The sequence below is a fragment of the Rhipicephalus sanguineus genome, chromosome 8 (assembly GCF_013339695.2).
Source record: "Rhipicephalus sanguineus isolate Rsan-2018 chromosome 8, BIME_Rsan_1.4, whole genome shotgun sequence".
Classification (NCBI taxonomy): domain Eukaryota; kingdom Metazoa; phylum Arthropoda; class Arachnida; order Ixodida; family Ixodidae; genus Rhipicephalus; species Rhipicephalus sanguineus.
Window position 1 is genome coordinate 97,069,939 of NC_051183.1, and position 23,375 is coordinate 97,093,313.

General features: G+C 48.6%; 1 protein-coding gene across 2 annotated transcripts in view; it reads right to left on the reverse strand.

Annotated features, from left to right (window-relative positions):
- LOC119402231 (uncharacterized) overlaps window positions 1–23,375 on the reverse strand; it is a 134,326-nt gene that overhangs the window by 41,643 nt on the left and 69,308 nt on the right. For both annotated transcript variants that reach the window (XM_049418554.1, XM_037669361.2), the window contains exon 2: window positions 3,114–3,280. The gene's annotated coding sequence lies outside the window, so the exon portion shown is untranslated. The remainder of the gene's footprint in view (window positions 1–3,113; window positions 3,281–23,375) is intronic.

The window sequence follows — 23,375 nt, forward strand, 5'->3', positions numbered from 1 at the left end:
GGAGACCATGCATTGAACTCTCAAGGGCTTTCAATAAGCATGAAATAATTGAAAGCAGTTGATTTTTTTTCTGTATCAACGCACAGGTAAGATGTGTTCTTCTCCACAGTGTACCTTGAGATCCTTCTTAGCCCAGCGCCATTTCTTTGCTTATCTGAGTCGATGTAAGTTCAACTACTTCGTCCGCACTGACTGTTGAGCTTTCGCCACCCATGCGCGCCCATGAATATATTTAGCCATCTCTCCAGCGAAAGATATTCCCCTTTGCAATCTGACCCTTCCAAGTTTTCATCTTCGCTTCCGCTTGGCTATTAACTTTGAAATAGAATTTCTTGTATTTGCTCGTCTGTCAACTGTTGCCTCCATAAATAAAAACCTTTTTAAGGCTTTGAGGTGTTCTAAAGCTTCTTTTGCAGTACATAATGAAAAAGAAACAGAACTGCGACGCAATGCAAACTGCGGTACACTTTTTTGGTCTATCCGGAAGCTGGACTTCATAGTTCTGAGTGCCACAAACGTGTATGCAAGCCTAAACTGCACAAACAGTTGACAATAACCAATGATACAAAAATACTACATACTAGGCTAGTTCCGCAGGCTTCGCGAAAAAGAATACAGGCATTTATAACTAGATAGTACAAGTAATAAGCAAAGAGGAGCATGAACAAGCCAGGAGCTCGCCGGCTTTGGCGGCCGCACGTGGTGTCCGTGTTTGCAATGAAAGAAGTACTCAAGTGCGGTACATGTAGTGCCATCTATCAAGCGTAAGTGAAAGCTTGGACTTCCACGTTTCTGGCAGCAAGTAATCAAGGGCCACTTAGTGAAATTTTGAGGCAAAAGAAATCAAACAAGACTGCCACAAATGTGGCATCTGGGATATAAAGGGTTAAGGTTCTGTCAAACAAAGCAAGGAGGCTTCTAAAAACTCGCTTCCTTCATAGTATCAGCGTAAGTGAAATAACGTAGCACATCACCATAGCCAGGCGAAGAAAGAGCTTGACTGACCTCTTGCCGGACAGCATCAGCGACAAGAGACAATGCCGGCGTGGGTTCTATTGGTGTAATTAAACCGAGATGCCGAGTCCCCCCAGCAGAATCTACCGGATGACTTCACGTAGAGGCTTGTCGCTACACACAGTCATAACGTAAGTACTAGTTACCGAGTTTATCATGTGGTCATCCTGGCGGTATATCTGCTGTAGGGCCCGTTCGATCGCTGTCCCTTCATAAGTGAATTCAGCTACTGTTTTCAGTCCTACTTTATCGGCAAACAGTTGATCCTTCACTCCTCGCATGAGATACCGTAACTTCCTTTCATCTGGCATCTCAAGGTCTGCCCTACGGAAAACACGGGCCATGTCTTCGGCGAACATAGCAACGCTCTTGATAGGTTTTGGATGCGAGATTCCACGAGACGTTGTGCATTCTCCCTTCTGTGGACAATAGTAAATGTGTCAAGCAATTGGGTGCGGAAATCGCCCCACGTAGCCAAACTCCGTTCGCCGTTTATGTACCTCGTCTGTGCATTGTCCTTTAGGTAGAAGTAGACATTCGAAAGCTTAGCGTCTGAGGTGGCCCATTCGTTGTATTTCGCACAGCGTTCGATCTGGTCCAGACAATCTTGGGCGTCTTCATAGGCTTCACCATGAAAGCACTCATACATCAAAGGATTCCGCAGCGTCACGTGCGATGGAGCTGCAGTGGCCTTGGTGGTTGAGGGATGCCAACGATTGCTGCAACTTTCTGGCACGGGACTGAGCTCGCGCGCCAGGCCTAGCAGACGGTGAATGAATCAGTGGACCTGTGTTTTGATGCATGGTGGCTATTCCGAATTTGATCGTCAGCTCCGCGAAGGAGTACCAAGCATGAAGCTTACCCAGCGCCTCCACCAGTGTAACGACGTGGGATCGACGAGGACACGGAGAACCACAAACAAATACATTTTATCAGTAGCTTAAAAAGCAGCAACGTCTTCTCTGTCTCTGCGCTGGACCAATACCACTCTACTTCGTTGTCGTCGCCATGACACATATGCGCGGCAATATCATTTTGAAACGGCCAACCATCTTCGTGCCAGCAGTCTGCAGTATGCGACAAATAAATCAACAAGTAAAAAAAACTAATGGTTATGTTTTTTCAGTATATGTATCCGTGTTCCCCAAGTACGCATAACTAGGAAGAGCGCATATGGTGTGCTCTATTGGATAGCGTAGTCTTTTATCGCTATTTTAGTACACTCCGTCCGTGTAGTTTTTTGCGATGAATTCGTTTTCTCTAAAGCATTTTACGTACGAAAATTGATTCTCCTGAGTGCCCAGGTCGGGACAAAGGGGACTTGACAAAAAAAAAATAATGACCGCTGTAACCCACACCCTTCCACTTGCCAGCAGTTATATTAATTAATTTTGCATGCATGCAGTAAATAGCAAAAATATAATAACTTCGCCACTTCGTATGTCATATACACCCCGCCACCCCCATTTTGTGAACGGCAGCTATCTAGGCATTTACTGCAAAACAAGTCATGAAACTTATGCATTTTCCTACTGCAATACCAGAAAACTTAGTTTTTGAAATAAATACTAAAAAATCAAAACCAGCTCCACTCGAAGTGACAGCTCAACGAACTGCGAAGCATCGATTCGCCTGGTTCTCTCCTGTTTATCTGCTCTTTGCTGTTCTTTTCTTGTGTTTATCTGTTCTTTCTAATTCCCATTGTCTGATTATGTGATATACGCTTATCTCTCCTTTCCTAGTGATTACCTTATTTGCTTTGCCATTATCTTTATTTCTGTTCTACGGTCTTCTTTCTACTGCACTGCACAGCGCCGGAAGTCCTATCTTCCGGCGCTGTGCGTTTTGTCTCTGCTTCTCTCTTTCGTCGACCTATCTCTCAAATCCGACGCTGGCGTTTCGTTGTCGCTTCGCTGGGTCACACAGACGATTAGCTCTTCGGTAAAGCTGGCGTTCCAAACGTGCAGTCTGCTCGGCTTATGTGTACAAAACTTGAGACTTTGGTGACGCCAGCGCGAGACATCAGACCGTAACAACTCGAGACATGAGAATACGACAGGGCGGTCGCTTAAACTCCTTCTCAGTTAAAGATACTGTACCAGTCGTTCCCGAGCTTGTAGGACACCACCATTGTGACCTCATGAGTTTCTGCATTTTTTTCAGTGGTCAAAACAGTAATGCAGGAAACGGTACCGCCATCTGGATGTTTAAATACGTCTGACAGGCTTGTCATTATCAAGTCAATCCTCGTGCCTTCCTTTAAGAACTGAAACATAGAGAAGATTAAGGAAGTCAGTGCCTTCAATATGCGAAACGTAAAAATGCCAATTTCTATTATTGTTCCATATGTCACTCGTTTTACCAGAGAGGATATTTTCAACCTGGGCCATAACTTTAGGTGTATAGATCTTTTCCAGCCACAACCTATCCATAATTTAGAGCTATCGTCACGTCACCTCGCGTTGCCTGATCATGGGCTGTTGTGTCGTTCCTTTCCATATATACCGAATTCCCACGTTGAGGGGGCGCAGAACGGCAGCGGGCTGACGATAAAGAATGAAGCAGAAAACGGAAGATAAAATTACGAATCCATGGGCAGGCACGGACCTAGGCTTAGGGTGCTTAGTTGCGCCAGAGTCCTTCAATGCTTTTCTGGTCACGAAACTTCTCCGTGACGCTATAGGGAGAGCTTGCTATGTCGCCGCAGCTGTCGCGCGGCGGCGCTGGGAGCGCGCGGGTGGTAGCGTCACTGGAAAATCAGAGTACCGCAAAGATAGGCTGCACGCGAACAACATTGGGTGGCGGCGACCATGTCCCTTCCGGACCGTCCGGTGCGTTGCTAGCGTGTGTTGAGAAGTGACCAATCTTTTAGCCTCAGTGCCGTGTTACGCTCGGCAGAACGGCATTATGTGTGTGTGTTTCTTCAGGAGGATATTAGAAGTGATTTGGAGTCATCGGCAGGTATGAATAGACTGCGCGGTTAGCGGTGTAACTAATGAAACGTACGGCGAATGTTGCCATGTGCTCGAGAACTCTCTTCATGGCTTCATCGGTCTCTTTTCGTGTCACGGGGCGTGTTCGCTAGGTCCGGATCTGTAAACGTAGTTTCATTAGCGCAGTGACATCATGCGAGATGCCATTTACTTCGACATTTGGTGAATCTTGACTGTTTGCGCTAGCTTTGCAGTCGGTGTTCAGAGTCACTGCACTCGAGAACGTTATCGAACAACATCGAGAACATTCAACATTGCGTCCTTCGACTGATCGCTGACGTATAGCTTGCTTGCGCACCGTGCTTGCTGTTCAACTGGTTGATGTGTGCAATAGAAGTTACGTGTGTATAGTAATTGGAAGTTGTGCGCGACATGTAGATTCAGAACGCCAGCAGCCGAACGCACGGGCGAATCGGCGTGCGGTAGGTAAGGTGCATCTTATCTTACGGTACGTAGAAAATAGGCCATCAAAAATGATTGACATCACTACTTAATTGTTTCATTTGCTATTTCTTGTCTCCTTAATATTCTTAACGTTGCAACGAATTTGCAATTATTTTGCTGTGTTCCGACAAAAAGTCTTCTTTATTCGGGTCTTGGAAATTTTATTCGGGTCTTGAAAACTTTATTCGGGTCCTGGAAGGCGCTGACGCGCGCCTTCCAGGACCCGAATAAAGTTTTTCAACCAACCAACCAACCGACAAAAAGTTCATTTTTTTTTGGCGCTGCCAGCGCTACACAGCTGGGGTTCGGTTTCTGCATTGCTGCAGTTTTTTTTTTCATAATGCACTCTTATTAAAACTTCCTCGGCACGGTGCTTTATGTTCTTTTGATCAGAAATAGCACATCCCGGAATTTTAAAGCGCATGCTACTGCAACACAGTATGTATATAGACCTAGGGCTCGCATAAAATCGACTCCCTCAATGCGTGGGATCTGCTTTTTTTTTCTGTGACCATTTCTCACCAACTCTACAGTATTTTAAAGGTACGCTCGGTGCAATGCAGCCTTAGCAGAATTTTTTTGCTACAAATTTAAAAATACGCTTAATAACATTGCCTTATACCAAGTTTATCAACAGAGCTCCACGCTTCTGTTTTGTGCAATGCCAAAGATCATGCCACAATTCCCTTCAAGGTGTACCAGTAAACAGTTATTATTTTATTAAATCTTTGATTTCGCTCTCGTGCGTGACACGCGTATAACTCGGATAGCATGCGTAATCTGTTCAACAGATTGAGATACAAACAGCCGAGCAAATAGAAAGGTATGTAGTTTTCAATATCGCTGACCATAGCGAACCGAAAAGGTGAAGTATCCTGTCGCATAAAAAATGTCTGCTTACGCCCCTGTTTGCATGACGCGTTTAAAAAAACGCCAGGCCTGCGCTGAAACCGCAGCACAGTCACAGCGAATGCTGGAAGAGCAGCGTTTCTAGAGCCCGTTGTAAGCTCTCTTGGGGCTACAATACAAGTACACTAGAAAGGTATCCACTACGCCATAAATCACAGTTTTTGTGAAGTTAGGAAGCACCAACTAAACAATTATTCGTCATTCTGCGGAGAAGCGAGGCACGAGCTACACGTCTGTAAGGCATTATGTGCACTTTGTTGACGCGACGACTGATGACGATGAAGAATTATGGCTCAGCCCTTTGTAATGGGTTGGAAGCTTCAAACGGCCCGCCAGTTATGTAATTTGCATTGGGTGACGCCCAATGCAATGCAGTGGGAAAGAGACGGCGGGGGGGGAGGGGGGGCGACGAACTTTACTGGGACCCCGAGGAAATGGATCATGCGCCTATGGGCTTCCTTGGCAATCAATACAAGTGCACTTGCGAGGATCCCACTACGCTATAAATCATTGTAATCTTACTGAGACCCCGAGGAAATGGATCATGCGCTTATGGGCTTCCTTGGCACCCAATACAAGTGCAATTGCGAGGAACCCACTACGCTATAAATCATTGTAATTTTTGAGAAGTAGGGCAGCAGGCACTGTGCCATTTTTCGTCATTCTACGGAGAGCCGCGGTACCTGTTAAACGCATGTAAGGAATTATGCGCACTTTGTTGATGATGTGCCTGATGACGATGAAGAATTATGGCAGAGCCCTTTGTAATGGGTTGGAAGCATTCAACAACCTACTCGTTGCGCAATTCGCATTGTGTGACGCCTGGTTACAGAATTCGCGTTGTGCGACGCTTCGTGCTTATTTTACTCTTCTACCACGCTGTATTGCATACGCTAATGTGGTTCCTTCCCGACATGAAGCCTGTATAGGACCTTTTTGCAAAGCACTTTCATGCACCGGAAAAAAAAATAGGTCAGAGGTTGAATACTGGGCTCCCACGCAGAGGGCCCAGGTTCGAACCTCGTTCCATCCTGGAATTTTTTCTTATTTCGTTTTTTTTTCTTATTCCGAGCGGTACTGGTTACGGACACTGGCGGCGGCGGCGGCGGACAACTACGGCGCCAAAAACGGCCGGTGAAATGATCTCATGACAGCTTTCGCTGTAGGAAAAAATTTTGTAGCGCAAAGCAACACACGGACAGACAGAGAGGACGGGACTGTCTGTCCGTGTGTTGCTTTGCGCTACAAAAATTTTTTCCTTCAGAAGTCATGAACCAACTAGCCCAACAAAACGCATTGCTTTTGCTGTAAAAAGCGACGAAGTACTTCTGGGGACCGTGGTACTGCTAAATGTCGGCCACGCTCTGCATTGAACGCCCTTGCACCCAAAGCGCTTGGAAGGGATATGGCGGCGAGAGGTCACGTTATGCGAGTAAGCCAATCGCGTCGGTGGCGGCGCGCGGAAAACAGATGCGATACTCTGAAATTTTTCCAGTGACTCTAGCGGGGGGTATTGAGGAGAGCTTCGCGGCTTCGCTGCGTAGGGAGAGCTGGGGTACACTCTAGCTGGGGGCCCGAGGAATCCGGCAGCATCGGCGTTCAGTTTTCGTCGTTGTTTCTTAATTTGTTTGACTGACGGGTGTGCGAAATGTGTGCGAGGGCACGGATGATGTACGCGAGTGACGATGCCGAAGACTCTGTGTACCGGGTTGTCGCTCCGACTACAGAGGTACGAGCGGAAATGTGTCGTTGTTTAGTATGCCGAGGGACGGCGATGAGAGGGATGAATAGAAACGTGCAACACCGCGACAGGAAGCTGGCGGATTTACCTTCGATTCTGAACACGTTAGAGTGTGCGAGAAACATTTGGGCGCTACCAACGTTATTCGAACGGAAGACTTCATAGTGAATGGGGGGAAAAAATGTGTCTTTGCAACGCGAGAACGCAAAGTTGCGGGCCGGCGCTGTCTCTTTCGCAGCTTGCCAGTTTTTTTAGAATAACAGATAGCTGGAGGAAAGAAGAAGAAGCTGACGAGTGCACACATCGACGCATCGGCTTCTGTTTTCTTAAATGTTTTCGGCCCGCAAGTCACCTTTAATCCCTGACAGAACTGGTCCATTCGACGCCTAACATCAAGCGAAATCCATCGACGCCTGATTTTTATGGTGGGTGGCCTTTTCCAGAATTTGAGAGGTCTGAGTGCGCCGCCGCGCTGCTAGGCCTAACGCTACACCGGCCTAGCCTCTCGACGGAGGTTTGGCGGTGGTGCCTTCGCGGCATTTCTCAGCTATTAGAAGATGGCTACGGCTATGCAAGTCACTGTTGAAGGGGAGGATATCGGGCCCGCGGAGATCAGCGAAAGTGCGGGATGGATTACAGCATTTTCAAGGAGAAAATCGACATCGTCACGCCAGACATTACAGCCCTGCAATGTTCCACGGGGCGCAAACAAGGGAGCGGCTCCGGCCAGTGTCAGGAAACGACTCACCGCGGCCTCTAGGCTCCCTAGGCTACCGACGGAGCACTTTAGGGTCATCGTTCGTCCACGGGGTGGCCTGGATATCAAGAAGACTGGCCATTTCAAGATCGCACAGGCCCTCATTGCGGCGGCAGGACTAACATCCGGAGAGGTGGAGGAGGATGTCATCTGACCGAATATGATTCAGAACATCATGGTGGCTAGTACACCTTCTGAGAGGAATGCTAAGGCCTACAACACAGTGGGTTCTTTGATCATTGACAATGTGACTTATGAGGTTAATGCCTACATGGCAGCTCCAAACAACACGAGCAAGGGAGTGATTCGAGATATCGATCCTACCCTCGACCAAGATGAACTCACGAGACTCATCGTCCAACCCAGGAACCCTACTGTCATAGGAGTTAGAAGAATAAAGAGTACAAGCTCTGTGATAGTGCTTTTTGACGGACTTAAGGTGCCGGAATATGTAAAGTGTGGGCCTAGCCTAGTGAAGTGCTCGCTATACCGGAGGCAGACTGACATTTGCTATGCATGCGGCAGATTGGGCCACCGAGCCGATGTTTGCCCATCTCCGGAGGACGGGATATGCCGAGGTTGTGGTACCAGCAACCCGGACGATCAGCACAACTGCTCCCCGAAATGTGCGCTTTGCGGGGGTAATCACCTCACTGCGAGCAAGGATTGCAAGCGAAGATTTCAAGTTCCATACGTCGTACGCCAAAGAAGAAGAGCTCGGCGCTACCAGAAATCCCAAGAAGCCCACGACTCCACTGGAGCAGAATCTCTCCCACCCAAGTCGGCCACCAGCAGGAGGTCCCGAAGTTCGGAGACCAGAGGCAACCGCTACCGGGTGCTGGCGGAAGATAACAGCCCGAGCACGGGCAGGGCTTCCTCTAAGGACAAGGGGCGATCCGTCTCCCGGGGCCGGAAGGGCTACAAACCAGACTCTCGTTCGAATGGACGATCGCCATCCAGGAGCAGATCCAGGTCCATCGGCCGTTCCAGTTCTCGGTCCCGCAAGCTCAGCGTCAGCATCCAGGAACCGGCAGAGCAAGGCACTGGTCCCACTTGGGCCGATCGAGTCAAGGGAGAAACCAAAAAGGTAACGGGGGGCACACCGCCAGAGCATAGCAATACTAGAGTAGCGCAGCTCGAGAAAGAAAATGCACTGCTGAAAAGAGAGATGCAGCAACTCAGAGCCGAGATCGCTGAACTTAGGAACGCGACAAAACATAATCCGGTACAACCTCCCGCGCCCCTTCAGTACGTAGAGGATGAGGCTCCCATGGAAGTCCCAGTTGAAGAAGCATCTAGCGAACGCCCCGCCAAAAAGCGAGCCATTGTAGATTCAGCGTGTAGCAGCTCAGCTATGAAGGCCAAATCGGAAATCAAAGACGCCATTGAGTCACTCAGCATCACGATTGGAGCAATCAAGGCTACGCTTGATGGCCTCGTGGAAGGTTTCAGTTCACTGAGTCTCCGACATGACGAGCTTGAGAAGCATGTATTCTCTATGAGTCAAACCCCAGATCCTACTAAAGGAAAAAAGACTAGTTCCGCCTCGGCCGAACAGACAGCGGCTGCATCTCGCGGCATCTTCTACGACCAGCTAGCCTTCAACCATAATCATGGCAGCAAACCACAAGCCGATTAGAATTTGGCAGTGGAACTGTAGGGGATTCCAGCGCAAGAGGAATGTCCTTCAGCAGTTCATCCGCTCGCATCAGGAAAAACCGCATGTCATTCTTCTACAGGAAACGCTCACAGACTCGGTCTCACTACCGGGCTACAAGTCGTACACGATTCACGATAAAGAGAAAAGGGGCATCAGCACCCTTGTAACCAATAGAAGCACTTTTATCTCTCACAGCATTAACGATCCCGTAAGGAAAGTAGAGTACTCCCTAATAGAAATTATACCCGGTAATCTAAACAAGGACAGCATTTTCGTACTCAATATATACAGTACGCCTTCGGATCTCAGGCAGAGATTCGCAGCGATCATTGCCAGAGCGGCTAGTAAAGCAAGGAATTCCCCTCTAATCATAGCTGGGGACTTCAATGCGCCGCATCGGGCGTGGGGATATCCGCAGAATACCCACAAAGGCATCGACCTATGGCAAAGTGCAGCCAATCATAACCTCACTTTAATCACTGATCCGGCTTTCCCAACTAGAATTGGCAATTCGTGCTCTAGAGACTCTGTGCCGGATCTTACATTTGTCAAAAATGTCGATTCGATGACCTGGTCAAACTTATTGACAGATCTTGGCAGCGATCACCATATCTTAGCCACTAGCATGTTTGTGGAGACGAAAAGACTGAGAAGCTTTACCGTCACAGACTGGGACCTATTTCGAACACTCCGAGAAAAGCGTGGGCAGTCCCAACACTCACCTCCTGATTTGGACCGATGGTCTGAACAATTAAAAGAGGACGTCAAGGCAGCCACGAAGTCAATCCAGACCGACCTCGAAGTCGACAGGATGGACAGCCGGTTGGCGCATCTTCTGGAGGCTAAAAAGTCACTCCTCGACCGATGGAAAGGGCAGAGGCTCAATCGGAAGCTTCGAAAAAAGATTTCAGAACTGAACGGGACCATTGAAGAGCATTGTCAGGTACTAGCTAAGCAGCAATGGGACGAACTCTGTAACTCTGTGGATGGTCAGATGAGAGTCGGAGGAAAATGGAACTTGCTAAAACACCTCCTAGATGACACGAATTCTAAGTCTAATCAGAGGCACGCGATAGAAAAGGTCCTTCATGAAGCGAAGCGGTCGGAACCCATGGGCGTCATTGCGGATAAGTTGGCAAACAGATATCTTCCGGTTGGTAGCGTGCGTCCGACGGACTATCCTACGTACAAGGGCGAGCCGAATCCAACACTTGACGAACCATTCAGCACCAGCGAAGTCAGGGCAGTATTACATAGCCTAAATGGAAGGTCTGCCTCTGGTCCGGACGGAATTTCCAACAGGGCTCTCAGGAATCTGGATGACGACTCCATCGAGTATCTCACTGAAGAGATAAATCGGGTCTGGAAGCAGGGCTTGGTTCCAGAGACCTGGAAGTCCGCATCGGTAATACTCATTCCGAAGCCGGGAAAACCCCCAGGCCTCGCAAACCTTCGACCCATCTCCCTCACGTCATGCGTGGGGAAGGTTGCAGAGCACGTCATTCACAAACGCATTTCGGACCACGTCGAGAAGAGCAATTTATTTCCATACAACATGGTTGGCTTCCGTCCGGCTTTGTCGACGCAGGATGCGATGAAGCTCATCAAGTGTCAAATAATCGACAATCCAACCAGAGACGTCCGGGCTATTCTGGGTTTAGATTTGGAAAAAGCTTTTGACAACGTGTCTCACGCACACATTCTGAATGCCATATCGGATCTCAATTTGGGCGCATCCTTTCACGGTTACATCAGCTCCTTTCTCAAGGGGCGGAAAGCGACACTTAAAATTGGAGACCTAACAACAGAGGCTTTCGAGCTTGGCCCTAGAGGAACACCGCAGGGAGCGGTCGTTTCACCGCTATTGTTTAACATAGCAATGAGAGGTCTCTCGGAAAAGCTCTCTGCTATATACGGTGTTAGTCACACAATCTATGCAGATGACATAACTATGTTGAGGCGAGTCTCCAGTCGGCAGTCAATGAGGTTGAATCATACCTGGAAAACACGGGACTAAAATGTTCCCCCAGTAAGTCCGAGTTACTCCTTTATAGACCAATCAGACGAGGTCCCAAGCCCAGGGGATGGAAGCCACTCGCAGATGTCGATATCAGGCTAACCACACGTGATGGAAACCTCATTCCTAGAGTCGAGTCCATACGCATGTTGGGCATGGTTATCGAATCCAATGGATCCAATAGGCTTACGTTAGATAGGATTACAAAGAAAACGGAAATGGTCATCAGACTCATTACTAGGGTGTCTAATAGAAGAGGAGGCCTGAAAGAAGACAATTTACTCCGGATTTTCCATGCCTTTCTCATGAGCCACATCATCTACGTAGCGGCCATGCACACCTGGCACAACTTCGAGAAAAAGAAGCTTAACACCCTCATTCGGAAAAGCATCAAAAGGGTGCTAGGCATTCCGATGACGGCTAGCACAGAACGCCTTTCTCAATTAGGTGTGCACAATACGCTGGATGAAATCATCGAAGCACAAGAATCAGCCCAGCTTGCTCGACTATCCTGCTCTTTGGCAGGGAGAAGAATCTTAGCCATTCTGGGCCTCAATCCAGTGCTGGCAGAGGAGAGAAGCCATCCAATCATCGAGGAGCAAAGAGAAAATATTCTTGTCGCACCGATCCCTCGCAATATGCATCCGCAGCACAATGAGGGAAGGCGTAGAGCAAGAGCGATTGCAATCCTGAAGAAGATCAAGGATGATCCTCAATCGGTCTGCTTCGTAGATGCGGCACAATATGGCCGCTCATCTCACTATGCCGTGGTCGCAATAGATAACAGAGGTGAAATAATCTCGTCGGCCTCCCTGACTGGGACCACTTCTTCTAAAGCGGAGCAGGTTGCTATTGCTTTGGCACTCTTGGATGATAACAGGACGCAAATCTACTCGGATTCTAGATCGGCAGTCAGGGCGTTTGCCTCGGGCTCCATAGCGAAAGAGGCACATGACGTTCTTAAGAACCGGACCATAACTATGCACACAATCATTTGGTTCCCGGCACACCTAGGTCAAACTTTGGACTCCCTCACCAACCTCAACGACATCGCCCACTCCCAAGCGCGCGTACTAACTCTCCGCGTGGGAGGAGAAGCCTTGTCACAGAGCAGGGTTCAAGAGTTCCGCGACACTTTATTCACATTTAATGAATTCACGAAGCATTTTTATCTGGAAAGAAGAGTATTTCCTCCACCACACAAAAAGCTCACGAGACCACAGGCGATGACCCTTAGGATGCTTCAAACTAATTCTTATCCGAATCTTGCTTTCATGCACTGTCTATTCCCAAGTGACTTCAGCTCGCAATGCCCTGGCTGCGGGGGAACGTGCGATTTAGAGCACATGCTTTGGCGGTGCCCCTCGTTACGTGGGGATAAGGACCTCACAGAGCAGAGATGGAGCTCGGCCCTCAAGAGCTCGGAATATCAGCAACAACTTTGGGCTGTCCAGAGAGCCTGCGATGCGGCGGTTAGGCTAGGTCTAACTGTCCCCACGTGGGAGCGGCCCGCGGTGTCACCATAAGGGGTGGCACTTCTCCGGATCTTTAAATAAAGTTCTTCGTACCGTAACAGATAGCTGAGCTAGTTGGTAAGTATTCGTTCCAAAAAGACGCGGGTGCAAACACGGACACAAGAAAGAAGTCACGAGACCACATACGCCGTTTGTGGTGTCGTGAGTCGTGACTTCCTTCTTGTCCAGACGCAGTCCATCTAAGCAGTCAAACTTGCGCACGTTGTGATTTGTGAAAGTGATACCAGCGCGAAGATTGGATACTCGAGTGCCTTTGCGCCGCTACACAATGTAAAGTGCGACACACTTTTATTCGTGCAAAGTCCACGTAACCTGAAATTATCAAGGTTACTCGTAGAAAATGGACAAAACGTGGTTATAAACTCGGAGTAAAGGCTAGGTTAGGTCCTAGAGATCAGCTGGTGTTCACGCGGCCCACGGACGTTATACCTTGCGAAAGCTTCGTCACTCCCGATTTCAAGTGTTGCCGAAGACCTGTGAGGTAGGCTGCAGCGGAGTGAAGTTAGCTTTTATAAACTGTAAACACAGGAATGTAGAGCATTTCATTTTTTTTGTAATGCGGCCGTGTTAAACTCCCGCGGCGTAGACGGCCTGGTTGTAAATAGCGCGATCGGCGCTGGCTCAACTCCCGCTACGAGACTTCAGTTCGCGAGTTGGTGGGTTTGTAAGGCTTGTGCAGTGTTACAAGTCTAGGTAAATATCCCGTGCCTGAATAAATACTCTCGTGCTCCATTGCCTGAGGTAGCGAACCTCGCCGGAACAACATATGCAGCTAATACTTCTGCGTCGGCACGACTGTATCAATCGCAGCCTTGATATTGAAGAAAAAAACACGAAAGTAAGTTTTTTAGACGCGTATGCGACTAACACATGCTATGTCAGGTGAAGTGTGAGTGTTAGTTGATATATTGCGGTTTGGTGCAGGTTAAAGGGACACTGAAGGCAAATATTAAGTCGACGTTGATTGTTCAAATAGCGGTCCAGAAACCTCGTAGTGCTAATTTTATGCCAAGGAAGTGCTTATTTTGAAATAAAATCACGTTTTAGTGGTCCGCATCGCCTTAGCGCACTTCAAATCACCCGCCTGAAATCAGACTTTCAAACGTCACTGCTGCCGTGCCCAACGCTGCCCGCCTTTACTGCGCGGCCGCCGACACTTTCCTTTATCAAGAGGAGCAAATGTCGAAATCACCGCGTCGTCGTCCTGCATAAGTTGTTGCAAGTCGTGGGACACCGACAACTCGGGCACGGTGTCGAGCTGACTCTCGGACTCGGGAAATACCGATGGAACGGCGCTGCTAGGATGGCAACATTGAAAGCCTTGACCAAGTTGCGGTTGGTCTCGTAATCCTCAGTACGAAAGTGCAGCGAGCACACACGCAGAATTTTTGACTGTTAAGCACACTGGCGCACTCGCATGACACTAAGCCACTTCGAGCGTAAGGGTTCATTCCACGGCACCCAGTGAAAAGGCACATCGGTTTCCTAGCTGCAGCACTGGCGCTCTGCACCGTTCGGGCAACCGGCAACATCACATGCATGCAGCATTTTGTCGAACTTTCTGTCAGAGCGACTTTCACGAGCGCGCAAAACACACGCGGCGGTACGCGATCCTGAAACTACCACTTAGACGCGACCGCGTGAGCGAAGGAGGGCGCCGGGCGAAGCGCAGTTCGGCGAAAACGGAACCTTTGAAACACGCGCGCCGTTCCCCATGGCAACGCCACAGAGGGTTTTTTTTCCATGAATCAAACGGAAACCAACAAACAGCATTTGATTACGCCATTTAATGCACGGAAGGTTCTTTTTTTATTGCTGCTAGTTTGATTACTGGTGATTAATTGTAGGCAGACTCTCATACGTCATCGGGATCACTTCGAAAATGTCCCACTCGTGGCGCTCATCATGTGATACATTTAGCTTAATTTCTCGGTAAGTAGGGCACTGCTGTTTATATTGGCGTTTTAGAAGTTGTCATACAATGAGCTTTCGCTCTGACATACGTTGTTATTTGCCTTTAGTGCCCCTTTAAACGATAGCCTCGAACCGGTACAGCATTCAGCCGAGCGCAGCGCGCGCGGACGAATGCCCCCGCGCAGAGCCATATATACCCTTCGGGAGAGTTTGGCGATTGTTTCATCTCGCCGCTCTCCGAGCTCCGCCCCAGCGCCGCCCTCTTCTTGTGACGTAAACCCTCTCTCCTCGCCGGCGGCGGCGGGCGGCAGTGCCGACAGTGCGGCGCGCCGGCGTCTCTCCGTCGCTGAGGAGCGCGCGTAGGTTACGATGCTTTGTGCGAAGCCGCGCGTATTCATGGCTACTGCTCCTCGCATTCAAGCGTGAATTTATTGCGTGCGATGGGCTGCTGTTGCGGTTGGCTGTTCAAGCAGCAGCGCGCAGGGTTTCCGCCTTTTAGGCTTCCCAATGAAAAGAAGCGACGACGCCTTTGGATCAGAAACATCAGACGCAGCAAATGGACCCCGACCGACTGCTCCGTGCTATGAGAGATACGTACTTGAGTATTTAGCTTGAATATTGCTGGTATCATAAACAACGTACCATTAACACACACTTATTATTTGTTGTGCAATGGGGCCCTTTCAGGCGCACAAACTTTAAAAATAATTTTGTCACGCTGAAAAAAAGGAGTTTTATGGTTCGCGTTTCGATCGCTTGGGCAGACTGAAATTTTGCAGCGATCACGCTGTAAGTGTCAAGCGTGATGTGTTGCGTTTACGTAATTACGTAAGCACGAGCTTGGGATGTTACCGTGATGTTGTGAGGGGAAGACTTATTTCGATATCGCAGGTTAATGCAGCCGCGCGTCAGCTGCGGCGGTTACCTGGCATGTGTTGTACGTTATGTACGTGGTCTGCGTTTCTCTGGCTGTCAGCCTATGATGTCATTTACCGCTGTGTTGCCGCTTGTGTACATGCTACCAGTTTCACGTTTAATTCGCGCATGTAAATTAATCTGCGCCTCTGTGCTAAGCGAATGTGCCTTGCGCTTTTTAGTCAGGCACGTATAGTGCACGATGTCTGTGCTCGTGCAGGAAGCTCTTCAATGAAATTTCATGATTAGGAAGTATATAGCGCGAAGAAGTTGAGCAGAAAAATGATTTTGTAAAGTAAACCAACAGGATGTCCGCTATCAGACTAGCCGAACGAGGTATTGTTTTCATTTAACACGCGCCTACTGGGGGCCCTGCACCTGCTCTGACGAAACCTGAGATGCCTCCGCCAACGCGAAAATTGACCGCCGGCGTCCGCGGCGTCGGCGTCCCGCGTCGGCAGCGTGAACACGAGGGATGTCAAAAATCATCGCGTAATGACGTGCCATACGACCAAAGATTGTGATGTCATCATGACGCCGAATAACGCGACTTCACGCGATGAAGTCAGCACATGACCAGATGTGGTGTAGAAAGATTGCAGTGCCTCCGATCTTGGAGGCAGTGCAAAACAATGTTAGGTCACAAAGCTTTCGAGGGGGGGTGGGGGTGGCGTGAGGAACAATACATCAACTGAAGGAAGACGGCTTTCGCCACCGAGTGGTCTTAGGCGAATGCATAAGGGACCCTGTGAGTTTTCTTCTTTCTCTCTTATTAGAGAGTTTTAGTGCCGGGGACTCCAAGCCGCTTCCTTATTCACCCTCTTACGTTCCCTTGTACTCTCAGCCGCACCCATGGACTATACAACGGAACGTAAGGGGCTTACGTACGCAAGGCACTTTGGGGTCCCGGCACTAAAATTCTCTAAGAGGGAATTTTAGGGCTCGAGATCCCCAAGCCGCTTGTGTACGCCCGCTTTTGCGTTTTTGTGGCCTTAATACAATTACGTGCGCTGGTATCTCGGTTTCTTTTAAAAGCAGAGCTGTTTAAGCTTGGAGAATCCCCGTTAGTGGCGAATAAAAATTGTGATCATCATGAACCGGCACGCAGTCCGTCCTTTTCTTTATCTTCTTTGCTGCCAGAACGCGTGCACAGACTTTTCCGGCGTGGTATGCAATGATTCTCACGTAACACTTGTCACGTCACATGTTCCAAAAATCACACCTGTTATATATGCTCGTCACAGAGTCACATCACGCAATACCAATTTTGGGGTATATCAATCTGGCGGAACGGCCGCCATCGCACCATGAGCGTGGCACTTAAGTCATGCTGTACATGACACGCGTGTAATGATTTTCACACTAACTCCCGTTATTTATGTTCGTCACACAGTCATGTCGCGCACTACCAATTTTGGTGTATATCAAACTAGCGCAACGGCCGCCAGCGCACCATGAGCGTGGAACGTAAGTCATGCTGTACATGACACGCGTGTAATGATTTTCACACTAACTCCCGTTATTTATGTTCGTCACACAGTCATGTCGCGCACTACCAATTTTGGTGTATATCAAACTAGCGCAACGGCCGCCAGCGCACCATGAGCGTGGAACGTAAGTCATGCTGTACATGACACGCGTGTCATGACATTCACATTAACTCCCGTTATTTATGTTCGTCACACAGTCATGTCGCGCACTACCAATTTTGGTGTATATCAAACTAGCGCAACGCCCGCCAGCGCACCATGAGCGTGGCACGTAAGTCATGCTGTACATGACACGCGTGGCATAACATTCACATTAACTCCCGTTATTTATGTTCGTCACACAGTCATGTCGCGCACTACCAATTTTGGTGTATATCAAACTAGCGAAACGGCCGCCAGCGCACCATGAGCGTGGCACGTAAGTCATGCTGTACATGACACGCGTGTCATGACATTCACATTAACTCCCGTTATTTATGTTCGTCACACAGTCATGTCGCGCACTACCAATTTTGGTGTATATCAAACTAGCGCAACGGCCGCCAGCGCACCATGAGCGTGGAACGTAAGTCATGCTGTACATGACACGCGTGTCATGACATTCACATTAACTCCCGTTATTTATGTTCGTCACACAGTCATGTCGCGCACTACCAATTTTGGTGTATATCAAACTAGCGCAACGGCCGCCAGCGCACCATGAGCGTGGCACGTAAGTCATGCTGTACATGACACGCGTGGCATAACATTCACATTAACTCCCGTTATTTATGTTCGTCACACAGTCATGTCGCGCACTACCAATTTTGGTGTATATCAAACTAGCGAAACGGCCGCCAGCGCACCATGAGCGTGGCACGTAAGTCATGCTGTACATGACACGCGTGTCATGACATTCACATTAACTCCCGTTATTTATGTTCGTCACACAGTCATGTCGCGCACTACCAATTTTGGTGTATATCAAACTAGCGCAACGGCCGCCAGCGCACCATGAGCGTGGAACGTAAGTCATGCTGTACATGACACGCGTGTCATGACATTCACATTAACTCCCGTTATTTATGTTCGTCACACAGTCATGTCGCGCACTACCAATTTTGGTGTATATCAAACTAGCGCAACGCCCGCCAGCGCACCATGAGCGTGGCACGTAAGTCATGCTGTACATGACACGCGTGGCATAACATTCACATTAACTCCCGTTATTTATGTTCGTCACACAGTCATGTCGCGCACTACCAATTTTGGTGTATATCAAACTAGCGAAACGGCCGCCAGCGCACCATGAGCGTGGCACGTAAGTCATGCTGTACATGACACGCGTGTCATGACATTCACATTAACTCCCGTTATTTATGTTCGTCACACAGTCATGTCGCGCACTACCAATTTTGGTGTATATCAAACTAGCGCAACGGCCGCCAGCGCACCATGAGCGTGGAACGTAAGTCATGCTGTACATGACACGCGTGTCATGACATTCACATTAACTCCCGTTATTTATGTTCGTCACACAGTCATGTCGCGCACTACCAATTTTGGTGTATATCAAACTAGCGCAACGGCCGCCAGCGCACCATGAGCGTGGCACGTAAGTCATGCTGTACATGACACGCGTGGCATAACATTCACATTAACTCCCGTTATTTATGTTCGTCACACAGTCATGTCGCGCACTACCAATTTTGGTGTATATCAAACTAGCGAAACGGCCGCCAGCGCACCATGAGCGTGGCACGTAAGTCATGCTGTACATGACACGCGTGTCATGACATTCACATTAACTCCCGTTATTTATGTTCGTCACACAGTCATGTCGCGCACTACCAATTTTGGTGTATATCAAACTAGCGCAACGGCCGCCAGCGCACCATGAGCGTGGAACGTAAGTCATGCTGTACATGACACGCGTGTCATGACATTCACATTAACTCCCGTTATTTATGTTCGTCACACAGTCATGTCGCGCACTACCAATTTTGGTGTATATCAAACTAGCGCAACGCCCGCCAGCGCACCATGAGCGTGGCACGTAAGTCATGCTGTACATGACACGCGTGGCATAACATTCACATTAACTCCCGTTATTTATGTTCGTCACACAGTCATGTCGCGCACTACCAATTTTGGTGTATATCAAACTAGCGAAACGGCCGCCAGCGCACCATGAGCGTGGCACGTAAGTCATGCTGTACATGACACGCGTGTCATGACATTCACATTAACTCCCGTTATTTATGTTCGTCACACAGTCATGTCGCGCACTACCAATTTTGGTGTATATCAAACTAGCGCAACGGCCGCCAGCGCACCATGAGCGTGGAACGTAAGTCATGCTGTACATGACACGCGTGTCATGACATTCACATTAACTCCCGTTATTTATGTTCGTCACACAGTCATGTCGCGCACTACCAATTTTGGTGTATATCAAACTAGCGCAACGGCCGCCAGCGCACCATGAGCGTGGCACGTAAGTCATGCTGTACATGACACGCGTGGCATAACATTCACATTAACTCCCGTTATTTATGTTCGTCACACAGTCATGTCGCGCACTACCAATTTTGGTGTATATCAAACTAGCGAAACGGCCGCCAGCGCACCATGAGCGTGGCACGTAAGTCATGCTGTACATGACACGCGTGTCATGACATTCACATTAACTCCCGTTATTTATGTTCGTCACACAGTCATGTCGCGCACTACCAATTTTGGTGTATATCAAACTAGCGCAACGGCCGCCAGCGCACCATGAGCGTGGAACGTAAGTCATGCTGTACATGACACGCGTGTCATGACATTCACATTAACTCCCGTTATTTATGTTCGTCACACAGTCATGTCGCGCACTACCAATTTTGGTGTATATTAAACCACCGCAACGGCCGCCAGCGCACCATGAGCGTGGCACGTAAGTCATGCTGTACATGACACGCGTGGCATAACATTCACATTAACTCCCGTTATTTATGTTCGTCACACAGTCATGTCGCGCACTACCAATTTTGGTGTATATCAAACTAGCGAAACGGCCGCCAGCGCACCATGAGCGTGGCACGTAAGTCATGCTGTACATGACACGCGTGGCATAACATTCACATTAACTCCCGTTATTTATGTTCGCCATACACTCTTGTCAAGCCATACCAATTTTGGTAAATATCAAATTAACGAAACGGCCGCAAGAGCACCAAGACTGTGGCATTGTAAATCATGCTGTACATGACATGCATGTCATGATTTTCATGTTATGACCAGTCATTTATTTTTGTCATACAATGACATTATGCCAGACCAATTTTGGTGTACACCCCATGAACGAAACGGCCAGGAGAGCACAAATTCGTAGGCGGCTAGATAGGTAGATAGACAGATAGATACTCTCAAAGTCGCAGAAGTTCGCTAAGACATTAAAAAAAAAACAAAGATATACGCAAACCCACAGATCTTCATAGCTCGAAAAGTCACCGATGATCACGATAATCCGTCATGCGAATTCTGAGCGCAGCTTTGTGTTGAGGCAACGCGAACTGTGTTTGAATTTGTGGCTATCCGCATTGGAACATTCGTTACATACTGCCACAGAAACTGCCAGTGCTCGAGTGCTACGCACGCCACTCTGTGCATTGCAGGCGTCATGGACATCCCCGTCACGACAAGCGAGACAGTAGCAGCGCACCCACCAGCCCTGCGTGCGCACGAGCTCCGACCGAAGGGCGAGCACGCATGACGGAGGAAGAAAGCGATGCAGTGGCTCGTGATATCGACAGAATCCACGTTCGCTGTCTTTCGTCCTCGTTCGCTCTATCGGTTACGCCGACTACGCCAACGGCGATGCCGAACAACGCAGGAACAGACGCCTACGAGCTGCGCTCTAAAAGCACAGCGCGTATCGTAGAACGTCGTGGACTCGAATCGGCGTGCACAACTCAGTTTCACGATTATTTGGACACGTCTAATGCATTTCAAATTATTCACTAAATTTGTATAACAATGTTCTTGCACAATTTCGCTTTCGCAATTTGTTTAGGAGCGCTAGATTTCATGAATGAACAGCGCGTACATAGCCTCATCCGTGCGCCCGTCGCGCGGAAAGACTATATATGGCGGACGCCGCCGGAGCGGAGGCGTGTCGGTGACGTGAACAGCATCATCGCCGCGCTGCGACGTCACTGCCCCGCCCATTCGCCAGACTCTCCCCATCGACGGCTCTGCCCCCGCGTTGACCGCGGCGACCCTAGCGGTCGCCTCTGTCCCTGTATGAAACTGCCGCCGGAGTTTCGTGACCAGAAAAGCATTGAAGGACTCCAGTTGCACCCAGGGCTTGAGTCTCCCTTTACTTTCATCGGTACCGGGGCCCTATATATATATATATATATATATATATATATATATATATATATATATATATATATATATATATATATATATATGTGTGTGTGTGTGTGTGTGTGTGTGTGTGTGTGTGTGTGTAAAGTGTAATTGTGGGTGAAAATCAGTTTCGTCACAACTCTCGCAGGGCACTGCATTAAGTTGTGTTGATACGATCACAGTGTAGTGGCGCCAACCGTCTCTCGAATTGAACAAATGCTTATGAATGTCAGACAAGTAATTATATCTATCAGAGTGTATTTCGGGTTCAATGTGCCGATCCAATCAAGCACAAAGACTTTGGTATTTTGAAAATAATTTCTCAGAAATATCTTGAGATGTAATTAGATAAAGATATGGGAACTCAAGGCAAATAAGCCTGTCTGCAATGCAGGACATTAGTTCACTCACTGCACTGAGAACATCATGCTCGGCAGTGCTATGTTTGACTTTCACACCTACTTGCCTAAAAAAGTAGCAAACTACATGCGTCTTTGGTACTGCAACAGATTCATAATGCACAGCTGAACGAATGTAAATTGACTGTTTACCTAAAGAGACCAATGTGAACCTTAACTGATTCACGAGCAGGTAACCTCACGCGCAGGTGCCTCGTGAAGCAGTATCGTGTGCCAAGAATCTTAGTCGAACACCGTAGTGACCCATGGTATGCAATCTCGGGGCACTGGATTCGGCAGTACGATGACACCTGTTTCTTATATTTTTGCCTGATCGACGCCCAATCAACTGTATAATTGCAGTTAAATTATTAATAAAAAATTGGAGACCTATAGTTTTTTTGCACAAAGCACTACTGTGGAATAATCACCTGCAGCGCTTGTCAAGTGGGTGCTGCAGTGCTAGAGTTGACCTGCCAAGGGGGGCCCGAGTTCCTCCTTAAGAAATGGAGGGAAGGCCGGGCCCCCTGCCCCCCGCCCCCTTGACTTGAAGCCCTGGTTGCACCTTCTCTCGGGGCTGCTTTGAGCAGGTAACGTGTTACGGCGTGTGTCAGGCACAGAAGAGATAGTAAATGTAGTGGTGTGCGCCGCCGCGCCGCGCAACAATTGCGGCGCGCCGCTGTTAGTCTTTTCTTTTAATTCCAATGGAAAATCTGGAAATAAAATACAGCACTTCGCCGGAGGAGCTCTTCTCGATGTGTCCATGTAATGAACTATCCATTTCAGCGGCCGCTGAATAGCGGGCGCTCGGCGAGAAGCGCGCCCCCCTGTTTCCGGTTCTTGTTGTGCAGCCCCATCAAGACATCAGGAAGCTTTCAAACACTATCGACACAATTGATAGGGACGCAATGCGCTTCAATGCAACGAACGTAGCCCTCAGAGACCCGATTTTCGGTGCACGTCTTTTGATGGTGTTAGCCATCGATTTAGGTTTAATGCGGCCGCTCGTCTAACGCAGCTGTAAGGTCGCTACGCATTCCCTGCATCGTTCTCAAACATGTGGAACATATTCATATGCAAACGCAGACTTGAAAAGTTCCTGTTTTTGTGCATTTCGTCCACTCTCTTCTTACGCTAGGAATGTGTTGGCGGGTTCGGTGCGGCGACGTGGTCAGGAGCGAGCTAGGTAACATCACGGATCACCGCTATTA